Source organism: Crinia signifera, chromosome 6 (genome assembly GCF_055691185.1).
Source record: "Crinia signifera chromosome 6, ASM5569118v1, whole genome shotgun sequence".
Classification (NCBI taxonomy): domain Eukaryota; kingdom Metazoa; phylum Chordata; class Amphibia; order Anura; family Myobatrachidae; genus Crinia; species Crinia signifera.
Genome location: NC_139222.1, coordinates 59,859,394 through 59,872,834, shown reverse-complemented (window position 1 = coordinate 59,872,834; position 13,441 = coordinate 59,859,394). Strand labels below are relative to the sequence as shown.

The window sequence follows — 13,441 nt, the reverse complement described above, 5'->3', positions numbered from 1 at the left end:
GTATTGGCTTACTTAAAAAAAAATCATGTGTTGGTAATGTAAAAAGACCTACAGGACATGATATTAGCAGGGGGTCTTAAATTAAACTACTAAACAGGCTCAACACTGTTTAGCTGCCAAAAGCAGTTGGAATTGGGCCTAAACAGTGTGGTAAGTCTTTATGTGATGGCTATTGTGTCTGTTTGAACTCTTCCAAATGTCTGTACTGGCAATAAAAAGAAAAAGTTTCCAATTTAAATAGCTAGAGAATAAAAACAATTTGCCTGTAATGTGAAAAAACCTACAGCACCTGGTGTTCCCATGTGGACTCCCACCCAAGTACTAACCAGGACCAACACTGCTTAGCTTCCAAGATCAGACGAGATTGGGCCTATCCAATGTGGAATGGCTGTAGGTGAGTTAAAGCCACTTTTTTGCCCTCTTCTACTTCTATCACCAGGTAAGCTAATACAAAAGTTTCCTAACTGTATTGGCTTACTGAAAAAAATCATGTGTTGGTAATGTAAAAAGACCTACAGGACATGATATTAGCAGGGGGTCTTAAATTAAACTACAAAAGAGGCTCAACACTATTTAGCTGCCAAAAGCAGTTGGAATTGAGCCTAAACATTGTGGTAAGTCTTTAGGTGATGGCTATTGTGTCTGTTTGACCTCTTCCAAATGTCTGTGCTGGCAATAAAATGAAAAAGTTTCCAATATAAATAGCTAGAGAATAAAAACAATTTGCCAGTAATGTGAAAAAACCTACAGCACCTGGTGTTCCCATGTGGTCTCCCACCCAAGTACTAACCAGGCCCAACACTGCTTAGCCTATAAGTTCAGATGAGATTGGGCCTATCCAATGTGGTATGGCTGTAGGTGAGATACAGGCACTTATTTGCCCTTTTCTACTTCTATCACCAGGTAAGCTAATAAAAAAGTTTCCTAACTGTATTGGCTTACTGAAAAAAATCATGTGTTGGTAATGTAAAAAGACCTACAGGACATGATATTAGCAGGGGGTCTTAAATTAAACTACAAAAGAGGCTCAACACTGTTTAGCTGCCAATAGCAGTTGGAATTGAGCCTAAACAGTGTGGTAAGTCTTTAGGTGATGGCTATTGTGTCTGTTTGACCTCTTCCAAATGTCTGTGCTGGCAATAAAAAGAAAAAGTTTCCAATTTAAATAGCTAGAGAATAAAAACAATTTGCCTGTAATGTGAAAAAACCTACAGCACCTGGTGTTCCCATGTGGTCTCCCACCCAAGTACTAACCAGGCCCAACACTGCTTAGCTTCAAAGATCAGACGAGATTGGGCCTATCCAATGTGGTATGGCTGTAGGTGAGATACAGGCACTTTTTTGCCCTCTTCTACTTCTATCACCAGGTAAGCTAATAAAAAAGTTTCCTAACTGTATTGGCTTACTGAAAAAAATCATGTGTTGGTAATGTAAAAAGACCTACAGGACATGATATTAGCAGGGGTCTTAAATTAAACTACTAAAGAGGCTCAACACTGTTAGCTGCCAAAAGCAGTTGGAATTGAGCCTAAACAGTGTGGTAAGTCTTTAGGTGATGGCTATTATGTCTCTATGACCTCTTCCAAATGTCTGTGCTGGCAATAAAAAGAAAAAGTTTCCAATATAAATAGCTAGAGAATAAAAACAATTTGCCAGTAATGTGAAAAAACCTACAGCACCTGGTGTTCCCAGGTGGTCTCCCACCCAAGTACTAACCAGGTCCAACACTGCTTAGCTTCCAAGATCAGACGATATTGGGCCTAGCCAATGTGGTATGGCTGTAGGTGAAATACAGTCACTTTTTTGCCCTCTTCTACTTCTATCACCAGGTAAGCTAATACAAAAGTTTCCTAACTGTATTGGCTTACTGAAAAAAACCATGTGTTGGTAAAGTAAAAAGACCTACAGGACATGATATTAGCAGGGGGTCTTAAATTAAACTACAAAAGAGACTCAACACTGTTTAGCTGCCAAAAGCAGTTGGAATTGAGCCTAAACAGTGTGGTAAGTCTTTAGGTGATGGCTATTGTGTCTGTTTGACCTCTTCCAAATGTCTGTGCTGGCAATAAAAAGAAAAAGTTTCCAATTTAAATAGCTAGAGAATAAAAATAATTTGCCAGTAATGTGAAAAAACCTACAGCACCTGGTGTTCCCAGGTGGTCTCCCACCCAAGTACTAACCAGGCCCAACACTGCTTAGCTTCCAAGATCAGACGAGATAGGGCCTATCCAATGTGGTATGGCTGTAGGTGAGATACAGGCACTTTTTTGCCCTCTTCTACTTCTATCACCAGGTAAGCTAATAAAAAAGTTTCCTAACTGTATTGGCTTACTGAAAAAAATCATGTGTTGGTAATGTAAAAAGACCTACAGGACATGATATTAGCAGGGGTCTTAAATTAAACTACTAAAGAGGCTCAACACTGTTTAGCTGCCAAAAGCAGTTGGAATTGGGCCTAAACAGTGTGGTAAGTCTTTAGGTGATGGCTATTGTGTCTGTTTGACCTCTTCCAAATGTCTGTACTGGCAATATAAAGAAAAAGTTTCCAATTTAAATAGCTAGAGAATAAAAACAATTTGCCTGTAATGTGAAAAAACCTACAGCACCTGGTGTTCCCATGTGGTCTCCCACCCAAGTACTAACCAGGCCCAACACTGCTTAGCTTCCAAGATCAGACAAGATTGGGCCTATCCAATGTGGTATGGCTGTAGGTGAGATACAGGCACTTTTTTGCCCTCTTCTACTTCTATCACCAGGTAAGCTAATAAAAAAGTTTCCTAACTGTATTGGCTTAATGAAAAAAATCATGTGTTGGTAATGTAAAAAGACCTACAGGACATGATATTAGCAGGGGGTCTTAAATTAAACTACTAAAGAGGCTCAACACTGTTTAGCTGCCAAAAGCAGTTGGAATTGGGCCTAAACAGTGTGGTAAGTCTTTAGGTGATGGCTATTGTGTCTGTTTGACCTCTTCCACATGTCTGTACTGACAATAAAAAGAAAAAGTTTCCAATTTAAATAGCTAGAGAATAAAAACAATTTGCCTGTAATGTGAAAAAACCTACAGCACCTGGTGTTCCCATGTGGTCTCCCACCCAAGTACTAACCAGGCCCAACACTGCTTAGCTTCCAAGATCAGACGAGATTGGGCCTATCCAATGTGGTATGTCTGTAGGTGAGATACAGGCACTTTTTTGCCCTCTTCTACTTCTATCACCAGGTAAGCTAATAAACAGTTTCCTAACTGTATTGGCTTACTGAAAAAAATCATGTGTTGGTAATGTAAAAAGACCTACAGGACATGATATTATCAGGGGGTCTTAAATTAAACTACTAAAGAGGATCAACTCTGTTTAGCTGCCAAAAGCAGTTGGAATTGGGCCTAAACAGTGTGGTAAGTCTTTAGGTGATGGCTATTGTGTCTGTTTGACCTCTTCCAAATGTCTGTACTGGCAATAAAAAGAAAAAGTTTCCAATTTAAATAGCTAGAGAATAAAAACAATTTGCCTGTAATGTGAAAAAACCTACAGCACCTGGTGTTCCCATGTGTTCTCCCACCCAAGTACTAACCAGGCCCAACACTGCTTAGCTTCCAAGATCAGACGAGATTGGGCCTATCCAATGTAGTATGGCTGTAGGTGAGATACAGGCACTTTTTTGCCCTCTTCTACTTCTATCACCAGGTAAGCTAATAAAAAAGTTTCCTAACTGTATTGGCTTACTTAAAAAAAATCATGTGTTGGTAATGTAAAAAGACCTACAGGACATGATATTAGCAGGGGTCTTAAATTAAACTACTAAAGAGGCTCAACACTGTTTAGCTGCCAAAAGCAGTTGGAATTGGGCCTAAACAGTGTGGTAAGTCTTTAGGTGATGGCTATTGTGTCTGTTTGACCTCTTCCAAATGTCTGTACTGGCAATAAAAAGAAAAAGTTTCCAATTTAAATAGCTAGAGAATAAAAACAATTTGCCTGTAATGTGAAAAAACCTACAGCACCTGGTGTTCCCATGTGGTCTCCCACCCAAGTACTAACCAGGCCCAACACTGCTTAGCTTCCAAGATCAGACAAGATTGGGCCTATCCAATGTGGTATGGCTGTAGGTGAGATACAGGCACTTTTTTGCCCTCTTCTACTTCTATCACCAGGTAAGCTAATAAAAAAGTTTCCTAACTGTATTGGCTTAATGAAAAAAATCATGTGTTGGTAATGTAAAAAGACCTACAGGACATGATATTAGCAGGGGGTCTTAAATTAAACTACTAAAGAGGCTCAACACTGTTTAGCTGCCAAAAGCAGTTGGAATTGGGCCTAAACAGTGTGGTAAGTCTTTAGGTGATGGCTATTGTGTCTGTTTGACCTCTTCCACATGTCTGTACTGGCAATAAAAAGAAAAAGTTTCCAATTTAAATAGCTAGAGAATAAAAACAATTTGCCTGTAATGTGAAAAAACCTACAGCACCTGGTGTTCCCATGTGGTCTCCCACCCAAGTACTAACCAGGCCCAACACTGCTTAGCTTCCAAGATCAGACGAGATTGGGCCTATCCAATGTGGTATGTCTGTAGGTGAGATACAGGCACTTTTTTGCCCTCTTCTACTTCTATCACCAGGTAAGCTAATAAACAGTTTCCTAACTGTATTGGCTTACTGAAAAAAATCATGTGTTGGTAATGTAAAAAGACCTACAGGACATGATATTAGCAGGGGGTCTTAAATTAAACTACTAAAGAGGATCAACTCTGTTTAGCTGCCAAAAGCAGTTGGAATTGGGCCTAAACAGTGTGGTAAGTCTTTAGGTGATGGCTATTGTGTCTGTTTGACCTCTTCCAAATGTCTGTACTGGCAATAAAAAGAAAAAGTTTCCAATTTAAATAGCTAGAGAATAAAAACAATTTGCCTGTAATGTGAAAAAACCTACAGCACCTGGTGTTCCCATGTGGTCTCCCACCCAAGTACTAACCAGGCCCAACACTGCTTAGCTTCCAAGATCAGACGAGATTGGGCCTACCCAATGTGGTATGGCTGTAGGTGAGATACAGGCACTTTTTTGCCCTCTTCTACTTCTATCACCAGGTAAGCTAATAAAAAAGTTTCCTAACTGTATTGGCTTACTTAAAAAAAATCATGTGTTGGTAATGTAAAAAGACCTACAGGACATGATATTAGCAGGGGTCTTAAATTAAACTACTAAAGAGGCTCAACACTGTTTAGCTGCCAAAAGCAGTTGGAATTGGGCCTAAACAGTGTGGTAAGTCTTTAGGTGATGGCTATTGTGTCTGTTTGACCTCTTCCAAATGTCTGTGCTGGCAATAAAAAGAAAAAGTTTCCAATTTAAATAGCTAGAGAATAAAAACAATTTGCCTGTAATGTGAAAAAACCTACAGCACCTGGTGTTCCCATGTGGTCTCCCACCCAAGTACTAACCAGGCCCAACACTGCTTAGCTTCCAAGATCAGACAAGATTGGGCCTATCCAATGTGGTATGGCTGTAGGTGAGATACAGGCACTTTTTTGCCCTCTTCTACTTCTATCACCAGGTAAGCTAATAAAAAAGTTTCCTAACTGTATTGGCTTAATGAAAAAAATCATGTGTTGGTAATGTAAAAAGACCTACAGGACATGATATTAGCAGGGGGTCTTAAATTAAACTACTAAAGAGGCTCAACACTGTTTAGCTGCCAAAAGCAGTTGGAATTGGGCCTAAACAGTGTGGTAAGTCTTTAGGTGATGGCTATTGTGTCTGTTTGACCTCTTCCACATGTCTGTACTGGCAATAAAAAGAAAAAGTTTCCAATTTAAGCTAGAGAATAAAAACAATTTGCCTGTAATGTGAAAAAACCTACAGCACCTGGTGTTCCCATGTGGTCTCCCACCCAAGTACTAACCAGGCCCAACACTGCTTAGCTTCCAAGATCAGACGAGATTGGGCCTATCCAATGTGGTATGTCTGTAGGTGAGATACAGGCACTTTTTTGCCCTCTTCTACTTCTATCACCAGGTAAGCTAATAAACAGTTTCCTAACTGTATTGGCTTACTTAAAAAAAATCATGTGTTGGTAATGTAAAAAGACCTACAGGACATGATATTAGCAGGGGGTCTTAAATTAAACTACTAAAGAGGATCAACTCTGTTTAGCTGCCAAAAGCAGTTGGAATTGGGCCTAAACAGTGTGGTAAGTCTTTAGGTGATGGCTATTGTGTCTGTTTGACCTCTTCCAAATGTCTGTGCTGGCAATAAAAAGAAAAAGTTTTCAATTTAAATAGCTAGAGAATAAAAACAATTTGCCTGTAATGTGAAAAAACCTACAGCACCTGGTGTTCCCATGTGGTCTCCCACCCAAGTACTAACCAGGCCCAACACTGCTTAGCTTCCAAGATCAGACGAGATTGGGCCTATCCAATGTGGTATGGCTGTAGGTGAGATACAGGCACTTATTTGCCCTCTTCTACTTCTATCACCAGGTAAGCTAATAAAAAAGTTTCCTAACTGTATTGGCTTACTGAAAAAAATCATGTGTTGGTAATGTAAAAAGACCTACAGGACATGATATTAGCAGGGGGTCTTAAATTAAACTACAAAAGAGGCTCAACACTGTTTAGCTGCCAAAAGCAGTTGGAATTGAGCCTAAACAGTGTGGTAAGTCTTTAGGTGATGGCTATTGTGTCTGTTTGACCTCTTCCAAATGTCTGTGCTGGCAATAAAAAGAAAAAGTTTCCAATTTAAATAGCTAGAGAATAAAAACAATTTGCCTATAATGTGAAAAAACCTACAGCACCTGGTGTTCCCATGTGGTCTCCCACCCAAGTACTAACCAGGCCCAACACTGCTTAGCTTCCAAGATCAGACGAGATTGGGCCTATCCAATGTGGTATGGCTGTAGGTGAGATACAGGCACTTTTTTGCCCTCTTCTACTTCTATCACCAGGTAAGCTAATAAAAAAGTTTCCTAACTGTATTGGCTTACTGAAAAAAATCATGTGTTGGTAATGTAAAAAGACCTACAGGACATGATATTAGCAGGGGTCTTAAATTAAACTACTAAAGAGGCTCAACACTGTTTAGCTGCCAAAAGCAGTTGGAATTGGGCCTAAACAGTGTGGTAAGTCTTTAGGTGATGGCTATTGTGTCTGTTTGACCTCTTCCAAATGTCTGTACTGGCAATAAAAAGAAAAAGTTTCCAATTTAAATAGCTAGAGAATAAAAACAATTTGCCTGTAATGTGAAAAAACCTACAGCACCTGGTGTTCCCATGTGGTCTCCCACCCAAGTACTAACCAGGCCCAACACTGCTTAGCTTCCAAGATCAAACAAGATTGGGCCTATCCAATGTGGTATGGCTGTAGGTGAGATAAATGCACTTTTTTGCCCTCTTCTACTTCTATCACCAGGTAAGCTAATAAAAAAGTTTCCTAACTGTATTGGCTTAATGAAAAATATCATGTGTTGGTAATGTAAAAAGACCTACAGGACATGATATTAGCAGGGGGTCTTAAATTAAACTACTAAAGAGGCTCAACACTGTTTAGCTGCCAAAAGCAGTTGGAATTGGGCCTAAACAGTGTGGTAAGTCTTTAGGTGATGGCTATTGTGTCTGTTTATCTCTTCCACATGTCTGTACTGGCAATAAAAAGAAAAAGTTTCCAATTTAAATAGCTAGATAATAAAAACAATTTGCCTGTAATGTGAAAAAACCTACAGCACCTGGTGTTCCCATGTGGTTTCCCACCCAAGTACTAACCAGGCCCAACACTGCTTAGCTTCCAAGATCAGACGAGATTGGGCCTTTCCAATGTGGTATGGCTGTAGGTGAGATACAGGCACTTTTTTGCCCTCTTCTACTTCTATCACCAGGTAAGCTAATAAACAGTTTCCTAACTGTATTGGCTTACTGAAAAAAATCATGTGTTTGTAATGTAAAAAGACCTACAGGACATGATATTAGCAGGGGGTCTTAACTTAAACTACTAAAGAGGATCAACTCTGTTTAGCTGCCAAAAGCAGTTGGAATTGGGCCTAAACAGTGTGGTAAGTCTTTAGGTGATGGCTATTGTGTCTGTTTGACCTCTTCCAAATGTCTGTACTGGCAATAAAAAGAAAAAGTTTCCAATTTAAATAGCTAGAGAATAAAAACAATTTGCCTGTAATGTGAAAAAACCTACAGCACCTGGTGTTCCCATGTGGTCTCCCACCCAAGTACTAACCAGGCCCAACACTGCTTAGCTTCCAAGATCAGACGAGATTGGGCCTATCCAATGTGGTATGGCTGTAGGTGAGATACAGGCACTTTTTTGCCCTCTTCTACTTCTATCACCAGGTAAGCTAATAAAAAAGTTTCCTAACTGTATTGGCTTACTGAAAAAAATCATGTGTTGGTAATGTAAAAAGACCTACAGGACATGATATTAGCAGGGGGTCTTAAATTAAACTACTAAAGAGGCTCAACACTATTTAGCGGCCAAAAGCAGTTGGAATTGAGCCTAAACAGTGTGGTAAGTCTTTAGGTGATGGCTAGTGTGTCTGTTTGACCTCTTCCAAATGTCTGTGCTGGCAATAAAAAGAAAAAGTTTCCAATATAAATAGCTAGAGAATAAAAACAATTTGCCAGTAATGTGAAAAAACCTACAGCACCTGGTGTTCCCAGGTGGTCTCCCACCCAAGTACTAACCAGGCCCAACACTGCTTAGCTTCCAAGATCAGACAAGATTGGGCCTATCCAATGTGGTATGGCTGTAGGTGAGATACAGGCACTTTTTTGCCCTCTTCTACTTCTATCACCAGGTAAGCTGATAAAAAAGTTTCCTAACTGTATTGGCTTAATGAAAAAAATCATGTGTTGGTAATGTAAAAAGACCTACAGGACATGATATTAGCAGGGGGTCTTAAATTAAACTACTAAAGAGGCTCAACACTGTTTAGCTGCCAAAAGCAGTTGGAATTGGGCCTAAACAGTGTGGTAAGTCTTTAGGTGATGGCTATTGTGTCTGTTTGACCTCTTCCACATGTCTGTACTGGCAATAAAAAGAAAAAGTTTCCAATTTAAGCTAGAGAATAAAAACAATTTGCCTGTAATGTGAAAAAACCTACAGCACCTGGTGTTCCCATGTGGTCTCCCACCCAAGTACTAACCAGGCCCAACACTGCTTAGCTTCCAAGATCAGACGAGATTGGGCCTATCCAATGTGGTATGTCTGTAGGTGAGATACAGGCACTTTTTTGCCCTCTTCTACTTCTATCACCAGGTAAGCTAATAAACAGTTTCCTAACTGTATTGGCTTACTGAAAAAAATCATGTGTTGGTAATGTAAAAAGACCTACAGGACATGATATTAGCAGGGGGTCTTAAATTAAACTACTAAAGAGGATCAACTCTGTTTAGCTGCCAAAAGCAGTTGGAATTGGGCCTAAACAGTGTGGTAAGTCTTTAGGTGATGGCTATTGTGTCTGTTTGACCTCTTCCAAATGTCTGTGCTGGCAATAAAAAGAAAAAGTTTCCAATTTAAATAGCTAGAGAATAAAAACAATTTGCCTGTAATGTGAAAAAACCTACAGCACCTGGTGTTCCCATGTGGTCTCCCACCCAAGTACTAACCAGGCCCAACACTGCTTAGCTTCCAAGATCAGACGAGATTGGGCCTATCCAATGTGGTATGGCTGTAGGTGAGATACAGGCACTTATTTGCCCTCTTCTACTTCTATCACCAGGTAAGCTAATAAAAAAGTTTCCTAACTGTATTGGCTTACTGAAAAAAATCATGTGTTGGTAATGTAAAAAGACCTACAGGACATGATATTAGCAGGGGGTCTTAAATTAAACTACAAAAGAGGCTCAACACTGTTTAGCTGCCAAAAGCAGTTGGAATTGAGCCTAAACAGTGTGGTAAGTCTTTAGGTGATGGCTAGTGTGTCTGTTTGACCTCTTCCAAATGTCTGTGCTGGCAATAAAAAGAAAAAGTTTCCAATTTAAATAGCTAGAGAATAAAAATAATTTGCCAGTAATGTGAAAAAACCTACAGCACCTGGTGTTCCCAGGTGGTCTCCCACCCAAGTACTAACCAGGCCCAACACTGCTTAGCTTCCAAGATCAGACGAGATTGGGCCTATCCAATGTGGTATGGCTGTAGGTGAGATACAAGCACTTTTTTGCCCTCTTCTACTTCTATCACCAGGTAAACTAATAAAAAAGTTTCCTAACTGTATTGGCTTACTTAAAAAAAAATCATGTGTTGGTAATGTAAAAAGACCTACAGGACATGATATTAGCAGGGGGTCTTAAATTAAACTACTAAACAGGCTCAACACTGTTTAGCTGCCAAAAGCAGTTGGAATTGGGCCTAAACAGTGTGGTAAGTCTTTATGTGATGGCTATTGTGTCTGTTTGACCTCTTCCAAATGTCTGTACTGGCAATAAAAAGAAAAAGTTTCCAATTTAAATAGCTAGAGAATAAAAACAATTTGCCTGTAATGTGAAAAAACCTACAGCACCTGGTGTTCCCATGTGGACTCCCACCCAAGTACTAACCAGGACCAACACTGCTTAGCTTCCAAGATCAGACGAGATTGGGCCTATCCAATGTGGAATGGCTGTAGGTGAGTTAAAGCCACTTTTTTGCCCTCTTCTACTTCTATCACCAGGTAAGCTAATACAAAAGTTTCCTAACTGTATTGGCTTACTGAAAAAAATCATGTGTTGGTAATGTAAAAAGACCTACAGGACATGATATTAGCAGGGGGTCTTAAATTAAACTACAAAAGAGGCTCAACACTATTTAGCTGCCAAAAGCAGTTGGAATTGAGCCTAAACATTGTGGTAAGTCTTTAGGTGATGGCTATTGTGTCTGTTTGACCTCTTCCAAATGTCTGTGCTGGCAATAAAATGAAAAAGTTTCCAATATAAATAGCTAGAGAATAAAAACAATTTGCCAGTAATGTGAAAAAACCTACAGCACCTGGTGTTCCCATGTGGTCTCCCACCCAAGTACTAACCAGGCCCAACACTGCTTAGCTTATAAGTTCAGATGAGATTGGGCCTATCCAATGTGGTATGGCTGTAGGTGAGATACAGGCACTTATTTGCCCTTTTCTACTTCTATCACCAGGTAAGCTAATAAAAAAGTTTCCTAACTGTATTGGCTTACTGAAAAAAATCATGTGTTGGTAATGTAAAAAGACCTACAGGACATGATATTAGCAGGGGGTCTTAAATTAAACTGCAAAAGAGGCTCAACACTGTTTAGCTGCCAATAGCAGTTGGAATTGAGCCTAAACAGTGTGGTAAGTCTTTAGGTGATGGCTATTGTGTCTGTTTGACCTCTTCCAAATGTCTGTGCTGGCAATAAAAAGAAAAAGTTTCCAATTTAAATAGCTGGAGAATAAAAACAATTTGCCTGTAATGTGAAAAAACCTACAGCACCTGGTGTTCCCATGTGGTCTCCCACCCAAGTACTAACCAGGCCCAACACTGCTTAGCTTCCAAGATCAGACGAGATTGGGCCTATCCAATGTGGTATGGCTGTAGGTGAGATACAGGCACTTTTTTGCCCTCTTCTACTTCTATCACCAGGTAAGCTAATAAAAAAGTTTCCTAACTGTATTGGCTTACTGAAAAAAATCATGTGTTGGTAATGTAAAAAGACCTACAGGACATGATATTAGCAGGGGTCTTAAATTAAACTACTAAAGAGGCTCAACACTGTTAGCTGCCAAAAGCAGTTGGAATTGAGCCTAAACAGTGTGGTAAGTCTTTAGGTGATGGCTATTGTGTCTCTATGACCTCTTCCAAATGTCTGTGCTGGCAATAAAAAGAAAAAGTTTCCAATATAAATAGCTAGAGAATAAAAACAATTTGCCAGTAATGTGAAAAAACCTACAGCACCTGGTGTTCCCAGGTGGTCTCCCACCCAAGTACTAACCAGGTCCAACACTGCTTAGCTTCCAAGATCAGACGATATTGGGCCTAGCCAATGTGGTATGGCTGTAGGTGAAATACAGTCACTTTTTTGCCCTCTTCTACTTCTATCACCAGGTAAGCTAATACAAAAGTTTCCTAACTGTATTGGCTTACTGAAAAAAACCATGTGTTGGTAAAGTAAAAAGACCTACAGGACATGATATTAGCAGGGGGTCTTAAATTAAACTACAAAAGAGACTCAACACTGTTTAGCTGCCAAAAGCAGTTGGAATTGAGCCTAAACAGTGTGGTAAGTCTTTAGGTGATGGCTATTGTGTCTGTTTGACCTCTTCCAAATGTCTGTGCTGGCAATAAAAAGAAAAAGTTTCCAATTTAAATAGCTAGAGAATAAAAATAATTTGCCAGTAATGTGAAAAAACCTACAGCACCTGGTGTTCCCAGGTGGTCTCCCACCCAAGTACTAACCAGGCCCAACACTGCTTAGCTTCCAAGATCAGACGAGATAGGGCCTATCCAATGTGGTATGGCTGTAGGTGAGATACAGGCACTTTTTTGCCCTCTTCTACTTCTATCACCAGGTAAGCTAATAAAAAAGTTTCCTAACTGTATTGGCTTACTGAAAAAAATCATGTGTTGGTAATGTAAAAAGACCTACAGGACATGATATTAGCAGGGGTCTTAAATTAAACTACTAAAGAGGCTCAACACTGTTTAGCTGCCAAAAGCAGTTGGAATTGGGCCTAAACAGTGTGGTAAGTCTTTAGGTGATGGCTATTGTGTCTGTTTGACCTCTTCCAAATGTCTGTACTGGCAATATAAAGAAAAAGTTTCCAATTTAAATAGCTAGAGAATAAAAACAATTTGCCTGTAATGTGAAAAAACCTACAGCACCTGGTGTTCCCATGTGGTCTCCCACCCAAGTACTAACCAGGCCCAACACTGCTTAGCTTCCAAGATCAGACAAGATTGGGCCTATCCAATGTGGTATGGCTGTAGGTGAGATACAGGCACTTTTTTGCCCTCTTCTACTTCTATCACCAGGTAAGCTAATAAAAAAGTTTCCTAACTGTATTGGCTTAATGAAAAAAATCATGTGTTGGTAATGTAAAAAGACCTACAGGACATGATATTAGCAGGGGGTCTTAAATTAAACTACTAAAGAGGCTCAACACTGTTTAGCTGCCAAAAGCAGTTGGAATTGGGCCTAAACAGTGTGGTAAGTCTTTAGGTGATGGCTATTGTGTCTGTTTGACCTCTTCCACATGTCTGTACTGACAATAAAAAGAAAAAGTTTCCAATTTAAATAGCTAGAGAATAAAAACAATTTGCCTGTAATGTGAAAAAACCTACAGCACCTGGTGTTCCCATGTGGTCTCCCACCCAAGTACTAACCAGGCCCAACACTGCTTAGCTTCCAAGATCAGACGAGATTGGGCCTATCCAATGTGGTATGTCTGTAGGTGAGATACAGGCACTTTTTTGCCCTCTTCTACTTCTATCACCAGGTAAGCTAATAAACAGTTTCCTAACT

At 39.8% G+C, this 13,441-nt stretch overlaps 23 non-coding genes and 6 pseudogenes across 23 annotated transcripts; all 29 read right to left on the bottom strand.

Moving 5' to 3' along the window:
* Window positions 1–277: 277 nt before the first annotated feature.
* LOC146010496 (5S ribosomal RNA) lies at window positions 278–396 on the bottom strand (annotated as a pseudogene).
* A 345-nt stretch (window positions 397–741) lies between these two features.
* LOC146010870 (5S ribosomal RNA) lies at window positions 742–860 on the bottom strand (annotated as a pseudogene).
* Window positions 861–1,205: 345 nt separating this feature from the next.
* LOC146016311 (5S ribosomal RNA) lies at window positions 1,206–1,324 on the bottom strand. The gene has a single exon (XR_014449207.1). It is a non-coding gene; the product is annotated as a 5S ribosomal RNA (ribosomal RNA).
* A 343-nt stretch (window positions 1,325–1,667) lies between these two features.
* Window positions 1,668–1,786, bottom strand: LOC146010747 (5S ribosomal RNA; annotated as a pseudogene).
* Window positions 1,787–2,131: 345 nt separating this feature from the next.
* On the bottom strand, window positions 2,132–2,250 carry LOC146015118 (5S ribosomal RNA). The gene has a single exon (XR_014448049.1). It is a non-coding gene; the product is annotated as a 5S ribosomal RNA (ribosomal RNA).
* A 344-nt stretch (window positions 2,251–2,594) lies between these two features.
* LOC146015896 (5S ribosomal RNA) lies at window positions 2,595–2,713 on the bottom strand. The gene has a single exon (XR_014448803.1). It is a non-coding gene; the product is annotated as a 5S ribosomal RNA (ribosomal RNA).
* Window positions 2,714–3,058: 345 nt separating this feature from the next.
* Window positions 3,059–3,177, bottom strand: LOC146016181 (5S ribosomal RNA). The gene has a single exon (XR_014449078.1). It is a non-coding gene; the product is annotated as a 5S ribosomal RNA (ribosomal RNA).
* Window positions 3,178–3,521: 344 nt separating this feature from the next.
* On the bottom strand, window positions 3,522–3,640 carry LOC146010345 (5S ribosomal RNA; annotated as a pseudogene).
* A 345-nt stretch (window positions 3,641–3,985) lies between these two features.
* On the bottom strand, window positions 3,986–4,104 carry LOC146015895 (5S ribosomal RNA). Its single transcript, XR_014448802.1, has one exon. It is a non-coding gene; the product is annotated as a 5S ribosomal RNA (ribosomal RNA).
* A 345-nt stretch (window positions 4,105–4,449) lies between these two features.
* LOC146016180 (5S ribosomal RNA) lies at window positions 4,450–4,568 on the bottom strand. The gene has a single exon (XR_014449077.1). It is a non-coding gene; the product is annotated as a 5S ribosomal RNA (ribosomal RNA).
* A 344-nt stretch (window positions 4,569–4,912) lies between these two features.
* LOC146014715 (5S ribosomal RNA) lies at window positions 4,913–5,031 on the bottom strand. Its single transcript, XR_014447660.1, has one exon. It is a non-coding gene; the product is annotated as a 5S ribosomal RNA (ribosomal RNA).
* Window positions 5,032–5,376: 345 nt separating this feature from the next.
* On the bottom strand, window positions 5,377–5,495 carry LOC146015894 (5S ribosomal RNA). Its single transcript, XR_014448801.1, has one exon. It is a non-coding gene; the product is annotated as a 5S ribosomal RNA (ribosomal RNA).
* Window positions 5,496–5,837: 342 nt separating this feature from the next.
* On the bottom strand, window positions 5,838–5,956 carry LOC146016179 (5S ribosomal RNA). The gene has a single exon (XR_014449076.1). It is a non-coding gene; the product is annotated as a 5S ribosomal RNA (ribosomal RNA).
* Window positions 5,957–6,301: 345 nt separating this feature from the next.
* Window positions 6,302–6,420, bottom strand: LOC146013276 (5S ribosomal RNA). The gene has a single exon (XR_014446256.1). It is a non-coding gene; the product is annotated as a 5S ribosomal RNA (ribosomal RNA).
* A 345-nt stretch (window positions 6,421–6,765) lies between these two features.
* LOC146013275 (5S ribosomal RNA) lies at window positions 6,766–6,884 on the bottom strand. Its single transcript, XR_014446255.1, has one exon. It is a non-coding gene; the product is annotated as a 5S ribosomal RNA (ribosomal RNA).
* Window positions 6,885–7,228: 344 nt separating this feature from the next.
* Window positions 7,229–7,347, bottom strand: LOC146016476 (5S ribosomal RNA). The gene has a single exon (XR_014449368.1). It is a non-coding gene; the product is annotated as a 5S ribosomal RNA (ribosomal RNA).
* A 344-nt stretch (window positions 7,348–7,691) lies between these two features.
* Window positions 7,692–7,810, bottom strand: LOC146014105 (5S ribosomal RNA). The gene has a single exon (XR_014447060.1). It is a non-coding gene; the product is annotated as a 5S ribosomal RNA (ribosomal RNA).
* Window positions 7,811–8,154: 344 nt separating this feature from the next.
* On the bottom strand, window positions 8,155–8,273 carry LOC146013274 (5S ribosomal RNA). Its single transcript, XR_014446254.1, has one exon. It is a non-coding gene; the product is annotated as a 5S ribosomal RNA (ribosomal RNA).
* A 345-nt stretch (window positions 8,274–8,618) lies between these two features.
* Window positions 8,619–8,737, bottom strand: LOC146015444 (5S ribosomal RNA). Its single transcript, XR_014448365.1, has one exon. It is a non-coding gene; the product is annotated as a 5S ribosomal RNA (ribosomal RNA).
* Window positions 8,738–9,079: 342 nt separating this feature from the next.
* Window positions 9,080–9,198, bottom strand: LOC146016177 (5S ribosomal RNA). The gene has a single exon (XR_014449074.1). It is a non-coding gene; the product is annotated as a 5S ribosomal RNA (ribosomal RNA).
* Window positions 9,199–9,542: 344 nt separating this feature from the next.
* LOC146013273 (5S ribosomal RNA) lies at window positions 9,543–9,661 on the bottom strand. The gene has a single exon (XR_014446253.1). It is a non-coding gene; the product is annotated as a 5S ribosomal RNA (ribosomal RNA).
* Window positions 9,662–10,006: 345 nt separating this feature from the next.
* LOC146015195 (5S ribosomal RNA) lies at window positions 10,007–10,125 on the bottom strand. Its single transcript, XR_014448123.1, has one exon. It is a non-coding gene; the product is annotated as a 5S ribosomal RNA (ribosomal RNA).
* A 347-nt stretch (window positions 10,126–10,472) lies between these two features.
* LOC146010495 (5S ribosomal RNA) lies at window positions 10,473–10,591 on the bottom strand (annotated as a pseudogene).
* A 345-nt stretch (window positions 10,592–10,936) lies between these two features.
* Window positions 10,937–11,055, bottom strand: LOC146017143 (5S ribosomal RNA). Its single transcript, XR_014450016.1, has one exon. It is a non-coding gene; the product is annotated as a 5S ribosomal RNA (ribosomal RNA).
* A 345-nt stretch (window positions 11,056–11,400) lies between these two features.
* On the bottom strand, window positions 11,401–11,519 carry LOC146013272 (5S ribosomal RNA). The gene has a single exon (XR_014446252.1). It is a non-coding gene; the product is annotated as a 5S ribosomal RNA (ribosomal RNA).
* Window positions 11,520–11,862: 343 nt separating this feature from the next.
* On the bottom strand, window positions 11,863–11,981 carry LOC146010746 (5S ribosomal RNA; annotated as a pseudogene).
* A 345-nt stretch (window positions 11,982–12,326) lies between these two features.
* Window positions 12,327–12,445, bottom strand: LOC146015117 (5S ribosomal RNA). The gene has a single exon (XR_014448048.1). It is a non-coding gene; the product is annotated as a 5S ribosomal RNA (ribosomal RNA).
* Window positions 12,446–12,789: 344 nt separating this feature from the next.
* On the bottom strand, window positions 12,790–12,908 carry LOC146015893 (5S ribosomal RNA). The gene has a single exon (XR_014448800.1). It is a non-coding gene; the product is annotated as a 5S ribosomal RNA (ribosomal RNA).
* A 345-nt stretch (window positions 12,909–13,253) lies between these two features.
* On the bottom strand, window positions 13,254–13,372 carry LOC146016176 (5S ribosomal RNA). Its single transcript, XR_014449073.1, has one exon. It is a non-coding gene; the product is annotated as a 5S ribosomal RNA (ribosomal RNA).
* Between the last annotated feature and the right edge of the window lie 69 nt (window positions 13,373–13,441).